This window comes from Canis aureus, chromosome 25 (genome assembly GCF_053574225.1).
Source record: "Canis aureus isolate CA01 chromosome 25, VMU_Caureus_v.1.0, whole genome shotgun sequence".
NCBI classification, from domain to species: Eukaryota; Metazoa; Chordata; class Mammalia; order Carnivora; family Canidae; genus Canis; species Canis aureus.
Window position 1 is genome coordinate 42,295,109 of NC_135635.1, and position 17,960 is coordinate 42,313,068.

Sequence of the window (17,960 nt, forward strand, 5' to 3'; positions counted from 1 at the left end):
GAAAACGAAGAGAAAAGCCCATCTGCTGCTAAACAGAGCGACCATTTCTGGAATATAAATAAGGTATATATAGCTTTGTAAAAGCCATTTTCCAATGTTTCTCAAAATAGCTCTTCGAAAAATTGTACATGATGATTAATAGGTTAGATCGACATGCAGGCAGTGAGGCCCAGCACCAGGTCCATAGTTAGAGACTTCATGTTCTTTTCTTTTCTTCTTTTCTTTTCTTTTCTTTTCTTTTTCAGAAGACTGTATTTAAAAAAAGAAAGTGTGGCTGTGTTGTTGACATATAGCTGGTGTTTGAAAAGTGAGCAGAGTGTAGCTATAGGCTTCAGTGCCCCTGGGACTTCACCAGCAGAGGGTGCTTGCAGGAATGATCTGGGCCCATGGGTGCTTCCTTCCATCTGGGTGATGGTAAATTCCTAGCTCTAGCAGGGCTCCAGCATTACTGGCTGGCTGTCGGGGGGGGGGGGGGGGCTGGCAAGGGAAGGGTGCTCTCACCCTGAGTGGGAGCTTGGATGAAAAGGTATGAAGATCACTGCTCATTACCACCCTAGGGCTGCAGGCCCAGCCCCACAGGAAAGTGAATGGTATCCATACCCAAGTGAGACCCAGGAAGGGAGAGAAGAAAGTGTCCACAGGCCTCCAAGAGGGCTCAAGACAACTGTACACAGCCAGCCAGGCAGGAGAGAATCCACTGGTCAGAGTTTTAAGGCTATTCCCTTAAGCCTCCTCCCCAGATTCCTAAAAGGGTCAGGGCCCCATGGATCATCACATAAGTGTCTGCCCCCTTTTTACAGGCTTTTCTCTCCCTCATTTAGTGCTTGGAGGCACCAGGGAGCCCATGGAACTAAACCCAGCACTGAACACCAGGGTGTGCCCCAAGATCTTGGGCCAGCCAGCTCCCTGCCTGGGCTACCATCTCAGGATGGGCTCTTTGATGCTTCTGGCTCTTCTTGCTCAGAATGTTTATGATGATACCTTCATTTTCCAACTTAGTCTGGCCCTGGCCCTCAGTCTAAATTTGAAGGGAACTCACAGAAAACTCTCTTTCAAAGAAAGGGCACCAGCAATGGTCTCATTCATGGGATGCAGGGGATAATGGGTCACCCAGAAGTGGCCCTCCAATATCCGTGTGGGTGTGTGTTGCTGTGTGAACATGTGTTGTTCCAAGGAGGGGGGCAGATAGAGGGTAAGGATCATCATAAAGAAAGGAAACCAGATCTCCTGCTTCTGAAAGCAGAAAAGCAGAGATGGCAGTTGGAATTTATGGGGCAAGCAGGCTATACCTGGAGTTTCCCAAGCCCACAGATTCCTTTATCCTCTAGGCCTAGTCCTGGCTTGGGGATGCATTTTTCCATTTAGGAAAAGTGCCTTCAGGGTTTACAGCAAGATAGAGTGAGCTAGTGCCTGACCCTATAGCATATGGGGTAAATCCCCACCAACCCTCAAAGGTCCAGGCAGAGAAAAGAGAGCAGGAAGGGTCTTTAGGCCACTACTGCTTCTTTCTCTAACCCCACTTCAAACAAGTACGGATAATGGGACTTCAGAGGGACTCTGAGAAGTTCTGAGTCCCTACATCAGAGCTTCCTCTTCTATCCCCATTCCTTGTAAGCCATCAAGGTGATCAAAGCCACCCCAGTGGCTGTGAGTCTGTCCCAGGGCCTGGCAGAGTGCTGTCAGAGAAGCCTCTGGCTCCAAACCATTTATACTGTTGCAATGATCTTGAGCAAGTCACTTGACCAGGTTTCCTGCTCATCTGTAGATCAGAGGTTTCAATGTCTACCTCACATGGACGTTTTAAGCATTAAGTGAGACAATAAATGTGAAATACTTAGACAGTGCCCAGCACACACAGGTGCTAACAGGTAGGGGCTACCATTGTTGTCAACCTCGAGTCACTGCCCCTACCACTAGCCTTGCCCTAATCTTGGATTGAGAACCAGGTAACACTTACTAAGCATCTCTCCGAAGGGGGTGCTCTCACAAACACTACCTAGTTTGAGTACCCAATTGCTTGGCCCATCTGCCTGGCTTATGAGCTTGTTTTCAGGATTGCCTCTTGGCCCTATTCTCCTTTGTTCCAATGGTTTTCCTGGTTTTCCAATCAGTACCCATATCTTTCAGCCCACAAACCGCTTTGCTTTCCCGGCCATGGTTCTCCAGAACTCAGACAGAAGCTCAGACCAGGTGCCAGGATGTTTACCTAAGAATGACCTGTGCCCATCACCATCCTTGGTCCCACATTTTCTCTGCTGTTCTGACTCCTTGTGCTGCTTCTGGCATCTGCTGCTGCCCTCAGCCCTGAGTTGCCAAACCAGGGGCTTCAGCACCAAACCAAAGCCCCAGTTGTTCATTTGTTTGTCTGTTTTTAAGATTTATTTATTTGAGCGCGAGAGCAAGAGAGCATGTACGGGGGAGGGGCAGGTAGAGAAGAAGAGAATCTCAAGCCGACTCCACACTGAACATGGAGCTTGACATGGAGCTTGATCTCACAACCCTGAAGATCATGACCTGAGCAGAAACCAAGAGTCAGATGCTTTAACCAACTGAGCCACCCAGGCAGTCTGCCCCAGTTGTTTTGCTATTTGTCTGGCATTTATCTTTCTTGGCAGTCTCTTTGAGGTCTTTTCTGTTCCTCTGTGATACACTAGCTTTCTTCCACCACTCCCCATCCTGTACTCTTTATCTGTTAACACTTCCATCCTTCTTCCCTACTCTCCTGAGGGCCCATTCCAGGTCACACCTTTATGTTTTATCAAAAATAGCTCAACCCTTTGTTTCTGTCACTAGCAGTCAGTGCTCTGAAGGATCTTAAACCAATTTCAGCTAAGGTATTAATGCAAATGGTGGTTTAAGGGCTATATGTATATATATGTGTGGGCGCTCGTGTGTGTGTGTGTGTGTGTGTGTGTGTGTGTGTGTGTGTTAATGAAGAACTTTAAAGGGCACAAAACCCTAGCTCAAGGGAATAAATCCCTAGTGGTCATGGGGGTCAAGTATTTAGGACAGAGCTGCCTTCTCCTAAAGTTTTTTGCTTCAAATATTTTGGGGCTCTATTTCTAGGTTCATATATGTTCATATTTGTTATGTCTTCTTAATGAATTGATCCTTTATCATTATAAGGTGTCCTTCTTGCTTTTAGTAACAATTTTTATCTTAAAGTCTATTTTGTCTGATATTAGTAGAGGCATTCCAGCTGTCTTTTGGTTGCTATTGCTATACCTTTTTGATCCTTGTACTTTCTCCCTATTTATGCTTTTAAATGTAAACTGATCTCTTGTAGACAACATGCAGTAAGATCACGTTTTTTTTTTTTTAATATATTCTTCCAATATCTGCCTTTTAATTGGAAAGTTTACTGTTTACATTTAATATATTGGGTAAAGTAAGATTTATGTCTGCCATTTTACAATTTCTTTTCTATATTTCATATGTCTTTTTGTTCTTCCATTTCTCCATTACTGCCTTCTTTTGTGTTAGTTATTTTCTAACATACTATTTTAATTACCTTATCATTTCATTTACTATATTTTTTTTTACTTATTTTCTTGGTTGGTACCCTGAAAGTAACCATTAATATCTCAGTTTATAATAATCTAGTTTGGATTAATATCAACTTAATTTTAATATGACACAAAATTTTGCTTCTGCATAGTTCCACTCCCCATTCCATATGTTGTTATTATCACAAATTACATCTTTATACATTTTATTTCCACCAACATAGATGTATTGTTATTGCTTTATGCAGTTCTCTTTTTCTTTTTCTTTTTTTTTTTTAATTTTTTATTTATTTATGATAGTCACACACAGAGAGAGAGAGAGAGAGGCAGAGACACAGGCAGAGGGAGAAGCAGGCTCCATGCACCGGGAGCCCGACGTGGGATTCGATCCCGGGTCTCCAGGATCGTGCCCTGGGCCAAAGGCAGGCGCTAAACCGCTGCGCCACCCTGGGTTCCCCAGTTCTCTTTTTCTTAAAAAAATATTTTATTTATTTGAGAGAGAGAATGCAAGCAGGGGGAGTGGCAGAGGAAGAGGGAGAAGTAGGCTCCCTGCTAAGTAAGGATTCCCCATGTGGGGCTCGATCCCAAGACCCTGGGATCATGACCTGAGCTGAAGGCAAATGCTTAACTGACTGAGCCATCCAGGTACCCCTATGCAGTTTTCTTTTAAATCAGATTTTAAAACAAGCCATCAATGAAAAATACATTCATAGCATTTTCTATATTTAATTATGTAATTACTTTTACAAGTCCTCTTAATTTGTTGATTCAAGTTACTATCTAGTGTCTTTCCCTTCACTAGTATTTCTTGTAGGGAAGATCTACGAAAGACCAACACTCTCAGTTTTGTTTATGTGAAAATGTCTTGATTTATCCTTCAGTTTTGATGGATAGTTTTGTGAGATATTGAACTTTTGGTTGTCAGGGGATTTTTTTTCCACTTGGTACCATCCACTGTGTCTGGCCCCATGGTTTCTGATGAGAAATTAGCTGTTAATTAGCTGTTAATCTTATTGAGGCTCTTTTTTATATGATGAGTTGCTTCTCTATTGCTGCTTTCAAAGTTCTTTGTCTTTGACTTTCAACAGTTTGATTTTGATGTGTCTCGCTATGGGTCTCTTTAAGTTCATCCTACTTGGAGTTTGTTGAGCTTCTTGGATATGTAGATTGATAGGTTTCATCGAATTTGGGATCTTTTTGGTCATTATTTCCTTAAATATTCTTGACACCTTTTTTCCATCTCCTTTCCTTCTAGAATTCCTGTGATGCATACGTTGGCATGCCTGATGGTGCCCCTCAGGTTTCTGAGGTTTTGTTCATTTTTTCTTCATTACGTTTTGTGTTCCCTACACTGGATATTCTATAGCCCTATCTTCAAGTTCACTGATTCTTTCTTCTGCCTGCTTAAATATGCTATTGGGAACTTTTCATTTCCATTATTGTACTTTTCAACTCCAGAATTTCTATTTGGTCTCTTTCATAATTTTTATATCTTTGTTGATTCTATTTGGTGGGGCATTGTTCTCAGACTTTCCTTTGGTTCATTAGAAATGGTTTCCTTTAGACCTTTGAACAAACTTAAAATAGCTGGTTTAAAATTTCAAAGACCTCGCATTGCTAGCTATCTGTACTGTGCGCAAATCAAGTTCTACTTACTAGTCCTTTCTTCCTCCCTCACACTTCACACAACATAGCCAGGACTTGTCTCATGCTTTAGCCCCACTTCTAACTTCCTCCCTAAAGCCTTTCCTGTCTTCTGTGTTGGATGACTGACGTGAAACTCAGAAATCCTTCAGATCTGAGAAACAACCCTTCCCCCTTGAGCTTCTGGATATCCTGCTGGAGATGAGCTGCCCAAGGTAATGTCCACCTCCTTGAGAAAGTGAAAGGAGGCCAGACATCCTCAGGCAGCATTCGCTTTTCTGCCAGGAAGCCAGACATTCCACAGTTTCACTCCAAAGGGATAGATGGGGGAATACTACAGATCAGAAGTGTTTAATTACTTCAAAATGATGAAATCACAGTACACAAACATACAGAAACAAATATTTAAGTAATTTCTTGCTGACTGGGCTTAGGAGCACTGTCACCTCTCCTCTCATTATTTGGGGAAAAGAAATTGGCTACACAAATTCTAACCAAGTTCAGTCAAAATCTTTAAGATTTTACTTTATTAGTTATTTCTTCCCTTCTTATCTGGGTGTGTGTGTGTCAGGGTGAGGGGTAGGGATGATGATGGTTGACATGATGTAGGATCTTTCTAAACCTTTCCCACTTCCTAACTCTATTAATATTCCTAATAATAAATATGCTAATTATCAGCAGTAGCAGTAACAAAGAACATCATAACTCCAACTTTCATACAGTTCAGTGGAACCAGTTACAGTGAAGTGCCCTACTTAGGAAGAACCTTGCTGGAAATGATGGGGGTTGGGAAACCATATGGTGCTTGGCTGAGGACCTGAAACCAATAGAAACTGAGATGGATTTGGTGAGGTTGTATCGTTTATCATCCTAGGGAAGGACTGAGTCAAGTCCAAGAATGAGCCCCTCTCTCAGAGCTGGAACTTCATCAGCTCTTTGGCTCTGATTCAGAAGTGGTACTTGCAGGCTCTTGACATGCACCAGGAGACTCTCCTCCCAGCAAATGAGGACTCCTAGGGCCAGTGAGGCATATGTCATCATAATGAATTATGACTGGATCCATCTGACCTATAAAAGTAAATGCTACCCATGAAAACATTGCACTACTAAGCAAAAATGCCCAAAAACACGGACAGAGGGAATGGGCTTTTATTTTTAACTTGGAATTTAAACATGTAGAGCTCAAGGAGCCTCATAATGCATTTAAGTAAGATGACTATGTATCTAGAATTCATTGAGCGTGTGTAGCACCAGGTCAAGGACAGAGTGTCAGGGTATGATTTAACATCCAGTCCATAGGCTCCCCAAGGCCATTCTGTAATGATATTGTATTGTACTTATTTATACACACTGCCCACAGGGCTTGTAATGAGTGAAATGCACTGGACTGAACTCCCGAGGGCAGGAGCATTCATCTCTGCCTCATGTTTGGCATAGTGTCTGGCAAACAATGTTTGCCTTATAGGAACAGTTGAGAATAGAGCATCATTTCTCAAGAACAAGGCCCAGCACTTGGTGAGCCACTCCAATGGAGCCTCAGTTCCCAGAGGCTGGATGACTGGATCTCTGTAGTCTGGTGGACCCATGGGGTTCCCTCACTGCTTCAAATGATTTGCTGCTTCTGGCTCTTAAAACAGAGTGCTGAGAAGCATTCCAGCTGCTGTGATTCAATTGCATTTCAGACAGTGTGATGCCCATCAAAGCATTCCATCTCATCACCCTGCAGCCTCCCCAGCTGTTGCTAGTAGCAATCCATTACCATCAGGCAGATCAACAACTCAATTTGACTCGGGCTCCATGCCTTTGTGTATAAAGATGCCTCCCTGCTTGGTTCTCTTCCTTCCAGATATAGAACAGACCATCTTTACCAGGCTGTGCCTCTCCCAGATGTTTTCTGTAACCTCTAAAGATCAGCTCAGAATACAAACCTGCACACAAGTTGTGTGGCCTTAGGCAAAATCTGGAACTGCTTGGGTGTTCTGAACCCTAGCTTCCAAATCTGTTAAAATAGAATTCCCTGTCCTACTGTCTGCTAGTGTGAAGGTCAAACAAGAACTCTAGGGAAAGGGTTTAGTCAACTGAAAGCCTCTAGACAAATGTTAGTTATTACATCATCTTCTATCTCCCTGTGCAAAAGACCAAACAAAATAAGAAACAAAGTCCCACACTTCTTGGTAACCAGAATCTGGGGCCCTAGGTAAAAGCATCTCCCATTTCCCTGGGCTAGTAGAATAAGGAAAATTTGCATTCCTTCAAGCTACAGATTCCTGTCAAAGAATGCTTTGTCATCTTTCCACTCTGCCTTGAAATAGGGCAGGGTCCCACCATCGCAGACTACGAGGTTCTCACTGACAGGGTTCTTGTCTTACTCATTTTTCTATTTACGTAATAGATATGTTGTTGTCCAGTCAAGACTTCAACAGTTCACTCCTAATTGAACTACCTTTACACATATGGTTTATAGACTCTTTCACTTTGGGATGGTGAAAAGCTCTGGAGTTGGAGGAGAGTGATGGTTGCACAGAATATTGTGACTGCACACAATGTCACTGAATTGTGCATTTGTAAATGGTTAAAATTGCAAATTTTACATTTTGTATATTTTACCATAATATAGTTTTTTCAGAAAACACTTTCATAAACATTTTTATTCCATGAATGAATATAAGGTTGGCTCTCTTCAATGCCTAGCGACTGAGGATCTAAGGTATTTGTCTCAGGCTGTATCAGAGTTAAGGGAGCAAGAAAGGAAGACAAGCTTACTTAATGCCCTTGATGCATTAGTGTACTCAAGGGGGAGGAAACACCTGGAAACCCACAAGTATACACCAGCATTCCATAAAAATGCCATCACCCTAAGACTCCCTTCCTTTAAGGGCCTCAACCAGCCCCACTCAACCTTGGATTCGACTGGAGAAGGACTCTCAGGGCTCCTGGCACTTCTACCCCTACACTTCTCTTTATGGGTTTGGCTCCATTCCTTGTAGAAAAGCTCCTGGGGACAGGACCTTCATATCCTATGTGCCAACAGGAGGGGCTAACCTGGTCTCAGAATGTGGGCTGAATAACAGTGTGCTGAATGAGACGAGAAAAAAAAAAATGAATGACAAGTCTTTTGTAACTCCTGAAATTTTGTTGCATTGACTACAGCAGGAAATACACTCATTAGCATCCAGAAATACTTTGGTTTAGAAAGATCTATGCTATAATCACTTATGGTAAGGAGACTAGGGACAAGCATAGGAGGGCTGGAGTAGGAGAGGACCCAAATACTGTGTTCCATGATGAAGGGCCGACTTGGGCATTACACTCACTCTGAATGACTCAACAGGGCCAGATTAGGACCACCCAGCACAGAACATGGGGATTATGATCCATCCTAAGGAAGTATGTTCCAGTGAGCACTGCCCAGCAATGGAATAGGCTGCCTCACCAGATAGTGAGCCCCTAACACTGGAGGTATTCAAGCAGATGTTGAACACTCTGTTCTTAGGATTCCCTCTACCTCTACCCCACCAACCCTGAGAGTCTGGGATTGTTTTGAAGTGAGACTGAAGTAAAAGTATACTAGTATAAGATGTGCCAGGGAGTCTAGATGAGTTGACCAAGAAGCATCCCTGGACCAGGAGAATGTTGAGCCGGTCCATTTCTCCAGTTGGTTTTGCCACTCACCCTTCTCTATGTTCTCCCCTGCCCCACGTTTCCCTCCCTTTCCAGTTTTCTTCATCTCTCTTTCCACCATCCACTCCCCATGCTCCCACTGCCCAGAAGTAGAAAGCACCTGGCCTAAAAGTCTTCCCGTTCTTCCACAGCTTGCCTGGCATGGGGAGAGGTGCTGCATCTTTGCCAGCGTCCTGCCAGCTCCTCTATTGTGGCAAGTGAAATTACCAGCTTCACACTGCGGGTCTATTTAAATCAGCCTTTCATGTCTGATGGATTTAAAAATATGCTAGAAGTCAGCATCTTAAATACAAGAAACACAAACAAGCAGATGAGGCTGCGTTTTCCTCCCTCTGTGCCCATCCCACCCTCTTCCCTTCCTCCCACTCTCTCCTGCCCCCTCCCAAGGCAGTTTTCATTCACGAGGCCCATCTCCCCCTCTCCCCACCCTTCTGTGTCTCTAGCTGGCACAGCAGTCTTCAGCCTGAGCAGTGGCTGGGAACCCCAGAGTCTAGGTTCCCTCTTCAACTCTGTGGGACACGAACAAGGCCCCCCAGCATGAATGCTGGCACCCTCACTCCCCACATGGTGTGGTGGCGGTGGCGGGTTGTCTTCTGCACTGACTGTCGTGTGCAAAGGTAGCCCCAGACTGAACCCAGGGCAGGCTCACCAACCTGCCTCCTGTCACAGATGGGGAGGCTGTAGCCAAGGCAGGAGGGATGACTTGCTGTGATGCTGGCTCCTGGCCCACTGCCCTGGCAGGGCACAGCCCACCTTCCCAAGCGTGTGTGTTCAGTTTTTCAGGAAGGCCATTTGTTAGCCCAGAGCCCCACAGCTCCCAGTAACCCACCTGTGAGAGTTTCTCAGGCTCCAGTCACAGCAAGGGTACCTGTCTGTCCCCGGATACTGAGTGGAGATGACCTGGGGCCATGGCCCACTTTGGTTGACCCAGCCCAATTTTCTCCAGCTACAATTTAAGTCATTCTCCCTAAGCTCTATCATCTCTTTGAGACTTGATAAGTGGTCCCCGCAGCAGGTCCTCAGCCCATGGGCCGCTGGTCAGCTCCAGAGTTGCAGTGAGGAGACTAGGAGAGGCTGCCTCACCTGGAAGTGGCTCTACTGCTCTGTCCGTGGCTCGGGTGAGGTGGTCGTTCCACCTGGTGGTCCTCAACCTTGGATGTCTACTGGAATCACCTGGGCAGTTTTTCCTTACTAGTTTATTTATTCTACTTCTACTTGTCTTATTGTTAAAAATAATGCCAATCTTCACCCCCCCACACACACCAGAATTTCTGATGTAAGTAGAAGTTAAAAGAGCTTTAAAACTTTTGCTTAATATTACTATTATTAGCAATAAAAATAATGGAATGGAATAATGTGAAAAATCTGCTTGTGTGTGAACCTTTTCTTGCCCTTGGATCTGCTCTTGTATGCCTCTGTGTCTTTGCCTGTGCAAAGAATCCCTCTGGCTGGATTCTTTAAGAGAATGTCAAGGACTTGCTTACAGCCATGCAGCAGGCCATCAGCGAAGCAGATGGCCTACTGGGGCTCTGAGGCCTCCATAGTATTACACACCCTCTCATTACAAGGCCTCAAAGAGCAGCCACATGCTGATGCTCCACACTCACAAGGGACAGTCGGGGCTCAGCTGCTACACCGAATTCACTGTATGTCTGTGGATATAGCGTACTCACACACGTACACCCCACATGCTCACACATACTCATACATAGAACTATACCACATGCCACACAGGTACTCATACACACACACTCATGCAGGTACCACACACACCCCCCAAATACTTACACACCATACATAGACACTCAGACACATCACATACTCACCAAACGCACTCATATACCACACACCACACATACTACATACTCACACCTGTACCATACACCTCACACACATGTACATGCAAACATACCATACACTCAGACCTCATACACACACCAAATACTTACACACCATACACACACCACAGACTCAGACACATCACACACATACCACATACATACCACACACACTCACATACCACACACGATATACTCAGACACCACACATTCACACGTGTATGACACAAACACCACACACATGTACATGCAAACATACCAAACACTTGGACACACCACATACACCATCACATCACATACTCAGATACCACACACTCACACATGTACCACACAGTCTACACACCCAGACACACACATTCAGACACACAACACACACTCTCAGACTCACATACACACATTCACCAAGAACATACCACACACACCATGCACTCAGACACCACACACTCATGCTTGTATCACACACAAACACACCACACTCTGTGATGAAACTACACACTCTACCCATTCCAATTTCATCCCTGACCCCTCCTCAGTAGTCCCACAACTGATGGCTTGAAATGCTTTCCACGAAGGTTTGAATATGTGCTATTGTGCCAAGCAATACACTAGGCCCTTGGACCATAAAAAGGGAGAAAAAAAATCAGGGTGCTCAAAGTCAGTGGAACTTTACAGCAGCGATGGGAAATGAGAGGGACAGTGCAGGGTGCTCTGGGACGAGGGAAGTTAGTGAGACTAAGTTGTCTCTGGGTTTGGAGTTGGGGGAGCTTCCTTTTATCAAAGGATTGAATGGTGGCCTGAGAGCAGGAAGGTAAAGGGGCGCCCTCCAGCAAAGACAGAAGGGGAGCAGTCCAAGTCGTGGGGAAGAGCAGTGGCGAGAAGAGAAGGGGAAGAGGGAAGATGGTCTGGGGATCCAGCAGTGCTGGCTGCCAGGCTTGTGGGCAGGTGTAGGATGAGGATTCTAGGGTCAGGGATGGAGCAGGAATTGGGGGTGTAAGCAGATGAGACCAAACCCTGAGAGCCCACCTGGACCTAAACACCATCTTGTGGGTGACAAGGAACCAGTGGAGGGTTGTTTTTTTTTTTTTTTTTTTTTAAGATCTCATTTATTTATTCATGAGAGACACAGAAATAGAGGCAGAGACAGAAGCAGAGGGAGAAGCAGGGTCCATGCAGGGAGCCCGATGTGGGACTCGATCCCGGGTCTCCAGGGTCACATCCTGGGCTGAGGGCGGCGCTAAACCACTGAGCCACCAGGGCTGCCCACAGTGGAGGGTTTTAGAGGAAGTAACAGGGTCAGATCTGTGACTAAGGGCAGGAAGAGAAGTAAGGTTTTTCTGTGCTGGTCCCGGGACCTGTGGTGAGAGGACCAGGATGTGGTGAGGAGGGAGAAAGAACCTCATAACCAACCAACCTCAACTTCCAATGTGACCCCTATTTGCTCATGAGCCAGGCCACATTTTAAACCTTGGCATTCCCACAATCCAGGGTGTTTCCAGGCAGGTAAATACTTCCTCCTTCTCAGATAGGGAAACTGAAGGAATCCATAAAAATCTGCCTTTTGCTCCTTGTCCTGCTTTTATCCTTGCTAAGACCTGCACCCCACTTTACACGTACCTCATAGGGCAAATAATGTGTGTCCTCCTTGGAAGGGACAGAGAGTCCGTGATTTCTTTAGAAGTCATCCAGCATAACAGATAACATCTAAGGAAGGACTGGATGAGAATGACCCCATGAAGCCATGATATACAAGTGCTAGACACCTTGGCACCAAGATCCCCTGACTCCAAGGAATAAGTGACTTATAGAGGACACCTGGACCCTTAGCCTTGTTCTAATCAGTTCCTGGATGCCTTAGAGGATACTTACATCAGAGCATAATCCTCAATAAAAATTCCAGGCCCCAAGCAAAGACGAGTCTTTGCTCCTTTTCTTTTCCGAGTCTCCCAGATGCTGTCTGTATCTGCTCTATAACTTCAATAAACTCTGCTCTCACTCCCTGCTGGCTGGCATTTGCTTTCTATCCTGCACGTAGTCAAGGACCTCTCTTGTCTCTGCCCTCTGTGTCCTTGGACCCAGCCAGCCTGCATCAATCCCGTACCTTAAGTCATTAAATCTTAACCACTGATTTTTTTCTAAATAAATACAGCGAACCTTAGGAAAGGTGGTTTCTCAGAATGAGATGGGGATTATACGCTGCAAACCTCAAGCCAAATAAAATTAAATTTTTGTATCATCTACACCTTTGAATTATCCAGACCCAAATTTCCATGCATATAAATAGTTAAAGCTAGATGTGGTTTGTGGGCTGGGCAGGAGTAACAGAATACCCACGAGTATAGAGCACTTCAGAGTTTATAACTTTCTTTCATGACATCTTCTATGGATCATCTTCCCTCTGTGGGACAAGACACTCAATGAACATCAAGACCTCCTCTAGAGCAAGGCTGGCCAGCAACAGAGCTGGGACTTATTCAGCCCCCAAACTCTTAAGTCTGGGGCCAGAGTCACTGTGCTTAGATGTGATCACATTGTTTGTCCTCAGCTTCCATCTACTATTTGTCAATCCGAGCCCCCTCTACCTGATGCTGGATAACTGTACAGTCCTACTCCTCCCACCCCTTCCCTCAACTTCCTCAGAACCCACATCTTCACAGGCCTCCTTGTTTGGGGACACTCTGGGGAATGACACACAAAAGGGAATCTAATCAGAGATAACCAATAGGCAATATTAGCAGAGCCAAATGAAGTCCATACCTAGATGAGAGTCAGTCAGCCTCGGCCAGCAGGCAGCCAGTACCCTTAATTCCATTTCCTCTTGGTTATTAAAATGATTTTCCAAGAGATAGTCCCATTTCAGGAGAGTTACAGACTAATAAAGTGCAGTGAAGCGCCCAGAGAAGCCTGCAGCTGGGTCTACCCTTCCATTTCCTTTGGCTGCTCACTGGCAAAGCCTCTGGGGTGTCTTTCTGTAGTCCTGGAGGGACCTTCATTCTCCACCCTGAGCCATATTTCTCACCCTGACCCTGGGCCCCCCACCCACCCAAAAAAAATGTCCAGCAGCCATTCTCCTTTCTCCCACTGAAAAGTCTGGCATAAGATCTTCTTGGAAAACTCTGAGCCCAGGGTCACAAAATAAGAGCCTTGAAACTATAGAATGTGAAAATCACAGATTCTTCAGGCTGGTGCTGGGAGCAGGTGAGAGGGATGCCTGAAGATCATCCCAAGCAAGCACCTGTGTTTCATAGATGAGAACCCTCAGGCCTACACGGGCCGGCCACACAGGAGGTCCCAAGAACAGAAGCAACAGGTGTACTGGCAACCAGCAAGAGTGTCGTGGCAGCATGTCATCTGCTCCTTTGGCAAATATTTATCCAGTGTCTATGATGGGCCATGGGACTGTACTCAACATTGAAACATAAACATGAATTAGCTATAGAAATTTCCCTCTAGGAGATTGCAGTCTCGGGGCGAGGGGAACAGACACAGAAACAGATTCTGGTAATTACAGAATCATAGGTGTAGGCACAGAAAGTTGCCCAGAGACGCAGGGAGTGTGGTTCACACTGGTGAGGTTCTCAGAGGCCAACATGTCCAGGTCCTGGAGACACTCAGAGCCTGGCATAAGTCAGAGCCTTAGCCTGTAATCATAGCAATAATAGTGAAAATATACCATGTTGACTGCGTCCCGGGCACAGTTTTTTTTTTTATAAATTTATTTTTTATTGGTGTTCAATTTGCCAACATACAGAATAACACCCAGTGCTCATCCCGTCAAGTGCCCCCCTCAGTGCCCGTCACCCAGTCACCCGCACCCCCCCACCCACTACCCCTTCCCCCACCCCTAGTTCGTTTCCCAGAGTTAGGAGTCTCTCATGTTCTGTCTCCCTTTCTCATACTTCCCACTCATTTTTTCTCCTTTCCACTTTATTCCCTTTCACTATTTTTTATATTCCCCAAATGAATGAGACCATATAATGTTTGTCCTTCTCCGATTGACTTACTTCACTCAGCATAATACCCTCCAGTTCCATCCACGTCAAGGTAAATGGTGGGTATTTGTCGTTTCTAATGGTTGAGGAATATCCCATTGTATACATAGACCACATCCTCTTTATCCATTCATCTTTCGATGGACACCGAGGCTCCTTCCACAGTTTGGCTGTTGTGGACATTGCTGCTAGAAACATCGGGGTGCAGGTGTCCCGGCGTTTCACTGCATCTGAATCTTTGGGGTAAATCCCCAGCAGTGCAATTGCTGGGTCGTAGGGCAGGTCTATTTTTAATTCTTTGAGGAACCTCCACACAGTTTTCCAGAGTGGCTGCACCAGTTCACATTCCCACCAACAGTGCAGGAGGGTTCCCTTTTCTCCGCATCCTCTCCAACATTTGTGGTTTCCTGCTTTGTTAATTTTCCACACCGGGCACAGTTCTCATTGAATCCTTACTGCTTCCTCTGAGGAAGATAGTACTGCCAGTTTACAGGTCAAGGAAACTGAGGCAGAGAGAGGCTAGCTCCTGTGCCTGGGGTTATTCAGCCAGGAGACGGAGAACTGGGGTCCTAGCTCCAGAATCCACATTCCAGTGTAGCCAGGTTCCTCTGCTCCCTAGAGACTACAGGTCCTCAGGACCGTGGGCAGCCTCCCACCATCATGGCCAGGTATGAGCTCCTGGTCCAACTCTGCTCCACACAGCTGGCAGCCTGGGGCCTGAGTCATGTTGAATGACCTCGGGTTTCCCCAAGCTCTGGCTTTGCTCTGACCTCCCAGGGTGTCTCTAATCCAGGCATCTGCAAAACCACCTTCAGAATTGCTTCCAAGCAACAGGATCATGTGCCTTCTCTCTTTGGCCCCAGAAAGCAAGCATTTCCATCTACTGTGGGCAGGGACTCTACTTGGAGTTGTTTCTCCTTCCCTTCCTCCCTAAGAGAGCCCAGAGTCACCTGCTTGTTCTCATCTGGGGCCCTCAGTTCCAAGAACAGGGAGCTACCGTTTATAAGCAGCTGCCACATGCTGCATGCTGTGTGGGGTGAGTCAGCAGGACATCTCAGACTACCTCATCTGACACTTGCAACGACCCTGGAGAATGGCATTAGTCTCATCCCCATTGAACAGAGGAAGAATTCACATAGTAACAAAGACTCCCAGTAACTCTCAGCAGGCCTCAGAGCCACTGGCTGCAGTAGTCACACTTCAGGCCCAGGTCTGTTTCTCTCCAAGGCTGGCTGGAGTTCAAGGCGTCATCCATGACCATGAAACTGAGTGGTGAATCTGTGAAGCCTGCGTCTTTGGCTTTGAGCACAATGCTGTATCCAACTGAGCTAACCAAGCATGGCCAGAAAGCAATTGTCATAATATCAGAAACCCATTATGACCCACGAAGCCTCTGAAAGATCCTTCAAGAATCCGTCTGTGAGTTAAAAGCGATGCTGAGCATTATGCTCCCCTGGAAACAGTTGCCTGGGGCTCAGAGACAGGAGAACCATCCAGAGATACAGAGCCAGCCTTATACCAACCCTACCAACCACCTTCTGCCTCCCAGACAATTACATCCTCTGAGCCGAGGGGAAGCCAGCCTTGTGAGGAGAACAGTATGACATGACACCAGAAAGGATAATGCAAATAATCTCAGAGTTGCACAAATTGCTCCTTTGTAGATCCCTGAATGGTGAACAAGGCATTCCTACAATGAAGCAATTTGTATTCAAGCCATTTTCCACAGCGGCATTCTAGAGAAGCCTCAATCTCCACCCTCCACTCGTGGCTCCTGGAGGCCCTGCTGGATTTATGTTGACCTTGTCTATGGTTGTCTGTGGTTTTCTGAAGCAGGCAGTAGGTTAAGTCTATTACCGGATTCCAGAGTAAAGGACTGCCAACTTAAGCTCATTAAATTGTGAGCATGTGTGGTGGGCAAATATCGTCCTGTCACTTTCCTGATTAAACCCTCAGTGGCTTCTCAGTGCCCAAGGCAAGTATCTCCCTGACACTGTGCCTCCCAAGGCCCTTGACCGTGGGCCCTAGCTGTATCTTCTCACTGCTATCCCCTGGCCCTGGCCTTTGTTCTTCTCTGCTCCTCTTTTTTTTCTTTCTTTCTTTCTTTCTTTCTTTCTTTCTTTCTTTCTTTCTTTCTTTCTTCCTTCCTTCCTTCCTTCCTTCCTTCCTTTCTTTCTTTCTTTCTTCTTTCTTTCTTTTTTTTTTTTTTTAGATTTTATTATCTATTCATGAGAGTGGCAGAGACACAGGCAGAGGAAGAAGCAGGCTCCCTGCAGGAAGCCTGATGGGGGACTCTATCCTAGGACTCCAAGATCATGACCTGAGCCAAAGGCAGATGCTCAACCACTGAGCCACCCAGGTGCCCCTCTTTTTCAAATATGTCACATTGTGGCCACCTTTGGGCTGGGCCTTGGCACAGATGCTTCCCCATCTCTCTCTCCTTTGCCTCACCCCTCTGCTTCTGCTTTTGTGAATTCCTATTAAAGTTGTATCTTCAGAGAGACTCTCTTTTTTAAAGATTTATTTATTTCAGAGAGAGAGAGAGAGAGAGAGAGAGATAGAGAGTGCAATGGGGGGAGGGGCAGAAAGAAAGAGAGAGAAAGAAAGAGAGAGAGAAAGTAGATTCCCCATTGAGCGACATGGGGCTTGATCCCATGACCCTGAGATCATGACCTGAGCCGAAATCCATAGTTGGAGGTCTTAACCGACTGAACCCCCCAGGCATCCCCCAGAAGCTCTCTTGATTTCCTAGTGCTCTTACTTCCTCAGCCTCTGCCTTTCCTCTTTCCTCATATTTATCATTTTTATTTAGGCTCTGCTCCTCCCTTAGCCTGTAAATTCCAAGAGGGCACACGCACTAGTTCTGTTCACTCCTGCGTTCCCAGTGACTACCGTAGAGTCTGCTCCATGGGAGGGACTCAATAAATATCTACAAAAGGGAGGAAGTTAGGTAAGACTACTCACTTTGCTCTTCTGGTTCCAAGTGGGACTGGAACTACAGGCCTGGTGCTGCAGATGAAGTAGCATCCCATGCTTGATCTGAAAGCCGCACCCTGTCTCCAGACAACAGGTGGTGAGGGCATGCCCTCCTGCCCCCAAATAGATCCTCCATGTTTTGTGATGACATGCTAATCCTAGACCATGCGGCAGGGTGTGCAACAGAGTATTTCTGCATCTCTAGGCTTTGCTCTTGTCTTCCTGCACAGATGCTCTCTTGGGAGGCTCAATCCTTGCTCTGGGCACAGAAAGGGATTGCTATTGTTCTGTTCTTCTAACGCCCTCTGACTCAACAATACCACAGT

The 17,960-nt window shown here is 45.8% G+C and overlaps 1 protein-coding gene and 1 long non-coding RNA gene across 5 annotated transcripts in view; both read left to right on the forward strand.

The window, feature by feature from the left end:
* CRACR2A (calcium release activated channel regulator 2A) overlaps positions 1-10,195 on the forward strand; it is a 138,570-nt gene extending 128,375 nt beyond the window's left edge. For 3 of the 4 annotated variants that reach the window (XM_077871414.1, XM_077871412.1, XM_077871415.1), the window contains one exon: positions 4,762-10,195. The gene's annotated coding sequence lies outside the window, so the exon portion shown is untranslated. The remainder of the gene's footprint in view (positions 1-4,761) is intronic. The other variant, XM_077871413.1, reaches the window with a different exon arrangement.
* A 4,364-nt stretch (positions 10,196-14,559) lies between these two features.
* Positions 14,560-17,161, forward strand: LOC144297401 (uncharacterized). The gene is made up of 2 exons (XR_013364429.1): positions 14,560-16,633; positions 16,871-17,161. It is a non-coding gene; the product is annotated as an uncharacterized LOC144297401 (long non-coding RNA).
* Positions 17,162-17,960: the final 799 nt, after the last annotated feature.